The 6923-nt window shown below is 37.8% G+C and overlaps 1 protein-coding gene across 1 annotated transcript in view; it reads right to left on the bottom strand.

Moving 5' to 3' along the window:
- Positions 1-6516, bottom strand: part of LOC104080186 (protein FAM46C-like) — an 8278-nt gene extending 1762 nt beyond the window's left edge. Inside the window, exon 1 of the mRNA XM_009582487.1 lies at positions 6423-6516. The gene's annotated coding sequence lies outside the window, so the exon portion shown is untranslated. The remainder of the gene's footprint in view (positions 1-6422) is intronic.
- Positions 6517-6923: the final 407 nt, after the last annotated feature.

Genomic DNA, 6923 nt, shown 5'->3' with positions numbered 1-6923 from the left:
TGGTGCAACATGCTCATTGTTTATCTAGCCATATGCCTTCGATGTACTTTAGTCTCTATGGATCATCTACACGCATGCATCCTTTAATACCACTTGTTACTGTTTAAGGACTGGATATCTGATAATTGTTAAGCTGTTTCCACTATGTTTCTGAGGCAAAATCTTTTCCTTCTAAGCCATTAACCGTGTTCCTACATTAATGTACCAATGTTGCAAGTTATGGTTTGCAGAACTGATAAGAAAACCCCTTCCAGTCTGCACTGATACCCGAAAACCTCACAAGAAAGCCTGTAAAGAAGCGCCTACAGAATACATGGGATAAAGCTCAGGCTCTGGAATTGTTTCTTGTCTTCCTATCTTTCTAGTTAGCAAGCAGATAGACCTTAGCATGGATAATTTATTCACATTTTACAAAGAGAAAGAAAAAGTTGCAAACGCCACAACATTGGTTTTAAATTTTTTCTAATTGGTCACATGCAAACTTTATTTTAACTAAATTTTTGTAATGGGAATTTGAATGCTTTAGTTTTTTAATTTTGTTTATGTATACTGTGAATATAATTAAACACAATCATAGAATTATATAATTTGGGGTGATTACAGTAAGTAATGAATTTAAGGAACTACAGAAAAGAAAAATATCATTGAGCATGAGGTGTCCAAGGTGTAATGACATTAATGTCAGTGTTACAGAACAGAAATAGTTCAGAGGGCTAAAAAACTTCCAGAATCCATGGGCACCATTCCATGCTGTGTCCTCTCTTGCCTGCTTACACTTCCTCCGTTCTTTTGGGGTAGTTAATGCTCAGACAGTTAGTCACAAAGGTTTATTGCTGAATCCTATCATGCCATTTTTCAGTCCACTTTCATAAATCGCATGGTAACTCACAGGCAGATATTGTGATTTACTGATAACTTTCTGATTAACCCCAGTGCTTGGCTGCTGTGCCTCAGTGCGTTGAGTTTGAAGCCGTGTTTGCTGCTCTGAGCTACAGGTGAAGGAAGAGAACATATATGGACATAGCGGGACCTTTCTTTAGTCATTACAGTTATTTTGGGCATTTCTTTATTGTCCCGAGTCAGACATGGACATCCTCAACCCATGGGAAGCTGCTGTTCAGACATCTTATAGATGGAGGTACAGATACTGTAAACAACTTTGATTACTGAAAGGAATTTCTTTTTTTCTGCATCAACATTGTCCTTTTCCTTTCTCCTTTAATGTTGCATGTCTTAGTTAAGGCTTGTTTTAAGAATATTTCTGTTTGGTTTGTGCAAGCTTAGTTCAGAGAGAATTCAGGGAAACTGAAAATAATTTAAAAATAATTGCAATAAAGTATTTGTTACATAGCAAGGGGGTTTAGATCATTGCTGTTGAAACACTACCTGAGCACCTAAAAGAAAAATCAAACTAAACATCACTGTATTCCTTAATACTGCATACAAGTGGGATAGGAACTATACCTATATTTAGCTATAATTATACCGTGACACTGAACTCTATCATCTTATTTTCCACAGGAAAACTATGAAATCCCTTGTAGGTAGATGGCTGTTTCTCAGAAGGCAGCAATCGGGACCGCTGCCCAGACAAAGCTGTGTCTCCCAGCCGGGCTGATGCAAAGCTGGAGTTTGGAGGGACTGAAGAAAAGCGACTGGAGATGCGAAACTCAGGTGGTGTTCAGGTGTGAGCTGAAACGGCTCAGTGAGTCACTATCTGAGTGAAAGAAGTGACTTTCGGGTATCTGCCAACACTGCAAACGTACTGCTGCAGCATTGAGAAATGTTTCTGCAGACAGATGGCTAAAACATATTTTTTCAGCTAAAGCTCACGAATAAAAATAAAGTAAAATCATACTGAGTAATAACACCACCAAAAAGTCTACACTGTTGTTTCTTAATCAGTAGTGACTGCATATGTATGTTGTCATATATTTTCCTTCCCTCGCCTTCACATTCCACATTCTGGAATATTTTAGTAATTTCAAGTAACTTGTGAACCAACAAATGGCTTGGGAATATTACAGAGCTATTTTTCACATACTTCTACTATGGCTTCAGCTCCCAAGTAAGCTAATCAAGAGCATATGTAATTTCAAGCACCTTTCTGGCCTCACTACAAAGAATGGAACTAACCATATGTTTGAAGTTAAACGCATGCTTTAAAAGTTGGCTAAATCAGGACCAAAGTTGGGAGTTTAATTGCCACTGAATTGGCAGTGGGAAGGTCTTGGATTCAGTCCTATAGTTCTGGCACAACCATGTTGTTTACGTAGTATGTAACTCCATATATATAACATGTAAATATATAAATATTTGTATACACACATTCCTGCAGGCATTTAGAAGATAGGACATTTGAACTGAAAAGGAGAGAAATTGCCATCCATAGCACTGCCCACTTTACATGTCTATGACTTTACCATTAACTATTTATTATTATGATTCCATGCTTATTCCTTTATCACCACAAACTATTATTATGAAAAACTTCTATCCATCCTTCATAGCCCTTATGACATCCCAGTACATTTTTATCATCAAAAATAGCTGTTATAGAAAGTCACTGTGAATTTTGGAAGTAGCACAACACTGGGTGGAGTGAGAAGGTTGGGAGGAGAGGTTTTTGTACCAACTTTTTTGCTGTCATTTTTGTCATCTGTGTTATTGATACGTCAGATTATGCTAGACCAGCTCTAACGATCTACTAGCAAACTTACAGTTGTCAGAATTGTTGTATAAGCAGTAGTTTTTGTTATGTGATTTGTCTGATATTGCAAAACTTTGAGCTTTTCAAGGTTAATGCTGTGATGTAAAAGAAAGGGCTTAGAGAAGGGAATGTTGAAATTCAATCCCCTTTTTTAGCAGAGGGACCCTCTTCAAATACTTTTTGAAAGTCAGAAGATGGAAGTATGCCTAAAGAAGCTTATAAATCCTTCCTTTATTGCTACATGTTTTTAGTTATTTTAGATTTTATTGCAATATACTAAGATTTAAAAATGACAGGGAAAGGTAATGTCAGTAAATATCTCTTTTGTGTTGAAGAGTTGTACCTCAAAATGTCATTTCTCTAAAGTGATTCCTGGAGAATCCGGTGATGCTTTGTGAGTTCAGAGCCTCAACATAAATGTCTGAGAAATGTCTTACGATAAATACTAGGAATTATGTGCTGAAATAATGCCTTCAACTTTGACAAGTAAGGTAAATGTCCTAGGAAAAAAAAGTCTAGGAAAAACAGGAATTAAGTTGTCAAGAATATAATTAATTTACTGATAGACCTAAAAAACTCTTTTTTTTTTTAATTATTTACTAATTTGCTTCCAGTTTGCAGCCCAGTACATAACCCTACACTTTCCTAGAAGGACCTTCTCTTGTTCTTTTCCTTAATCTTGTCTGGCAACAAGAACAATTTCCAGGCAATTTTATAGTCATTAGGAACCTTATTTCTTAAAGCAGTGGCAAATTTATTTACTGAGGTGCTCAGGCTAACGTCAAGAGTTATTATTAATGCAAGTAAGCCTCAGTTACAATAAATCAGCAGCAATACTGAGGCTATAATTAGTCAAAGCATTGTGTAAAATGAGAGATCACGGGATGAAGGGAAGGCAACTCACTGCACGTGACCACAGCAGCCAGACGAAGCCGAACACAAGCGAGTGCTGGGGTTGGGTCGGTTAATGGAAAAAGAGGCTGCAAAATCACTTCGTTCTTTGGAAACTGGTGATGTTTCCAATGGAGGATGATCCCTGGAGGCCCCTTTGCCAGCAGCAGCATTATGCCATTTAGGGTAACCGTATGTGTGACAAATACTTTGAGAGCTCTTACTCGCCGGCACCCACAGTCCCAGCCTTCCCTGGGTCTGCCCTGCTGCACCCTGTCAAAGAATTCAGTTTCTGTAACTTCTTCCACATGGATACCTAATAGCATTTCATGTGTTTCACATTCAGTGTTTTCCTATCTTAAAATCCGTACATGGGCAAATGGAAGGCTGCATAAACACTAGCACCAGGGCAGTGAAAGGAACAAATAGCCTTTGAAATTGTTTATTAAAAAGAAGGGTTTCTTTTCCTCACTTCATCAGTATTTGTAACTTATTGAGACTCTCTCCTAGTGATTTTTCTTAGTTTTTTGTTTATGGGATTTAAAATGTTACCATAAACTGCAATGGACCCTGAATCCTGCCTGATTTAAGATCCCTGCCAGATAAAGTGATGACGGAAGGTAGTTTTCAGGGTGTTTTCTTTTACATATTCTGGCTAGAGAAACACACACAGAATAAGATGGATCAACCTAGTCAAGTTTTGTGATATATTATCCTTATTATAAGGTTAGAAAAATATTTCCCTGATTCAAGTTCCAACTTGTCCTTGAGTGGTCACCTCCAGCTGATGAAGTGGTTTGTGATGCGGAAAGATGTTTAATTACTGTGGGATCATTAAACATAGTTTTGCTAATTTTTACTATTTATTTTTATGTTGAAATTAGAGGCTCTAATTTTCTTCAGCAGGGTTTGGACCAAACAACTGAGTTCGGTTTTGTTTTTTGTTTTACATCATTTGTTTTACAATGATGCTAAAAGATTTAGTTAACCACCTCTTAGCACTCTGCCATACACCAGCTTCATCAAAAAAATAAAAGCAGATCTGGCTTTACATCTGAATGAAGAAAATCTGCCACGCTAATGATAGCTTTCATGTTCCACACAACTTTCATAGAAACAGATACATAAAATCTAGAGGACAGTCTCATCAAATTTAGCTCATATTTTACCCATAAACTGTTTAAGATTCTCTTTTTATATATTCTATAATGTTTCTTCAGTGTATTTTCAAAGGGTTTGCAATGTGCTGGCATTCTCAAGCAGAATACATCTGAAATAGTTTTTGTGCAGCTGTGTTAGCTCCATTCTCTTCCCTTTGCTTTTATCTGCTCCCCTATTTGTCTGTTTTACAACAATTATACGGAATACTTCAATGCTCCAATTGTCTTTACTTTGTTTGCACTTGAAATCGGTTGTGAAGGGACCTTTTACAAATCAAGCAAAATGTCATCAGCTGCCATAGTAGCCTTGCTTTTGGGAGTTACCCCAGAGATGCTCAAAGTAACTATTGCAATTCTCCCCTTAGATCTCTATACTGGTTTTGCTGCGTACATATTATATGCACCACTAACGATTTCCATGATATCTTGCTAAAGCTTTATTTTAATTCAAAGATACATTTCTCTATTAAGCTGGACATTTTAAAGTATTTTGCATGCGCCCTGACTTAAGGACTGCAGCTGGCGTTAGCTCTGAAGGCAAGAATGTCAAATGTGGAAGGAGTCCCAGTCATAATTTAAATGCATATGAGACAAGTAGAAGTAGTAAAGCATCTGGGGCATCCTAAATGGGGACATATTTAAACTGGTTTGACAGTGTTTTTCGTGAGTTTTTCCTTCCATTAATGTTAATGCATGCAGTGAAGATACTGTTTATTTATCCTGTTATCATGAGATAACGCATGAGTTGCCATAAGTTTTCAGTACAGTTACCATCTAGTTACCCTGAAATAACAATAACTCAAGGCCATATGCTCGTCTCCTGTGAGATAAGGTTGCATGGTGTGCAAAATACACTTAAGCAGAAAGCGGTTTGCTTGGACTATGCCACAGAATATCACCTTCAAGGGCAGAACAAGTAAGCCGAAAAGGAGAGACTTTATCAACAAAAATGCGTCCTACCTTTTCTTCAACCCAACCCAAGGAACAGGGAAAAGCAAGAGAGTCATGTACCAGCCTGCACTGCCCCTTCCCCCAGATGAAAACGATTTGCAGAGCAGCACAACCAAAGGGCAGCCGTACTCTCCTATAGCACAAAGCTGGGAAAAGGAACCAAGGAGCCTACACCTCTACTGGAACGTTACAGGATATTGGCTCAAAGAGCTGGGAGTTCTCAGGAGGGACAAAATAACTAAGGAGTTTAATTTGGGCAACCAGTATGAATACATAATCCATGTTATGTCATCCTGGAGATTTGGGGTTTTTTGGATGTCGAATTTTTCCATCGTGACTCACAGTACACTCGTTCTTAGCTGCATGTGGATCCCCTCACAGGGCAACATATTCAAGGCCAGATATATTATGCCTTTGTATCAGTTCCCACAACACATGAGGTTCCTTCTTACACAGCCTCCAGGTTCAAACAAACCAAGCCCTTGAAAATAGCATGGTATGAGGCACAGTCAGTCTTCTCATTTGCTCTAAAATACTTTAATACCTTTAAAAAAAATAGGCGTGACGTGCAATATTTGGTCTATTTGGGGCTGTGGTCATCACTGAGAAGTCACTGCTTTAGGTAAAGATTATTTGTATTACCGAATGCCTACCATGGACTAACTCCTGAATAACATTTCCAGAAAGAATGCAAAATCCCACAGCCTTACCGTGGCAGGACGATTGGCAAGCATGTATTTCAGCAGAGTTAATAGGATGACTCACTGGATCCTTCGGTAAAAATACGAATTGTCATCTTGTCACTGACAAAAACACGAACCTCCCAGGGAAAGCTGCAGGAAAAAAAACCCCAACAAACAATAACATTCATTTTGAGATAAACGTTAACTACCAGTCACCTGCTGTACATAATAAATCATGCATTACAACTTGGCAGTCCTGCAGTCATAACAATAGCCTTTTAAGTCAGAAATGATAAGGTAAAAGCAGCGGAAAGGCACAGAAGTGCTTATAAAGACTCTGGATTTCAGGTCATACTTAATCCCCTGCAAGGGTGTTAACAAACTTACTATTTTCTCTATAGGATTTTGAATAAGACTTTAGTATTATTAATAGACATGCAAATTACCAGGGACGTAGTGGAATCATACAAAAAAATAGAACTAATAACAACTCAGCAAAATTAAATATTATGAATTGTGCAGTGGCTT

Source organism: Fulmarus glacialis, unplaced genomic scaffold (assembly GCF_000690835.1).
Source record: "Fulmarus glacialis isolate BGI_N327 unplaced genomic scaffold, ASM69083v1 scaffold24087, whole genome shotgun sequence".
NCBI classification, from domain to species: domain Eukaryota; kingdom Metazoa; phylum Chordata; class Aves; order Procellariiformes; family Procellariidae; genus Fulmarus; species Fulmarus glacialis.
This window is presented reverse-complemented; position numbering and strand designations above follow the sequence as displayed.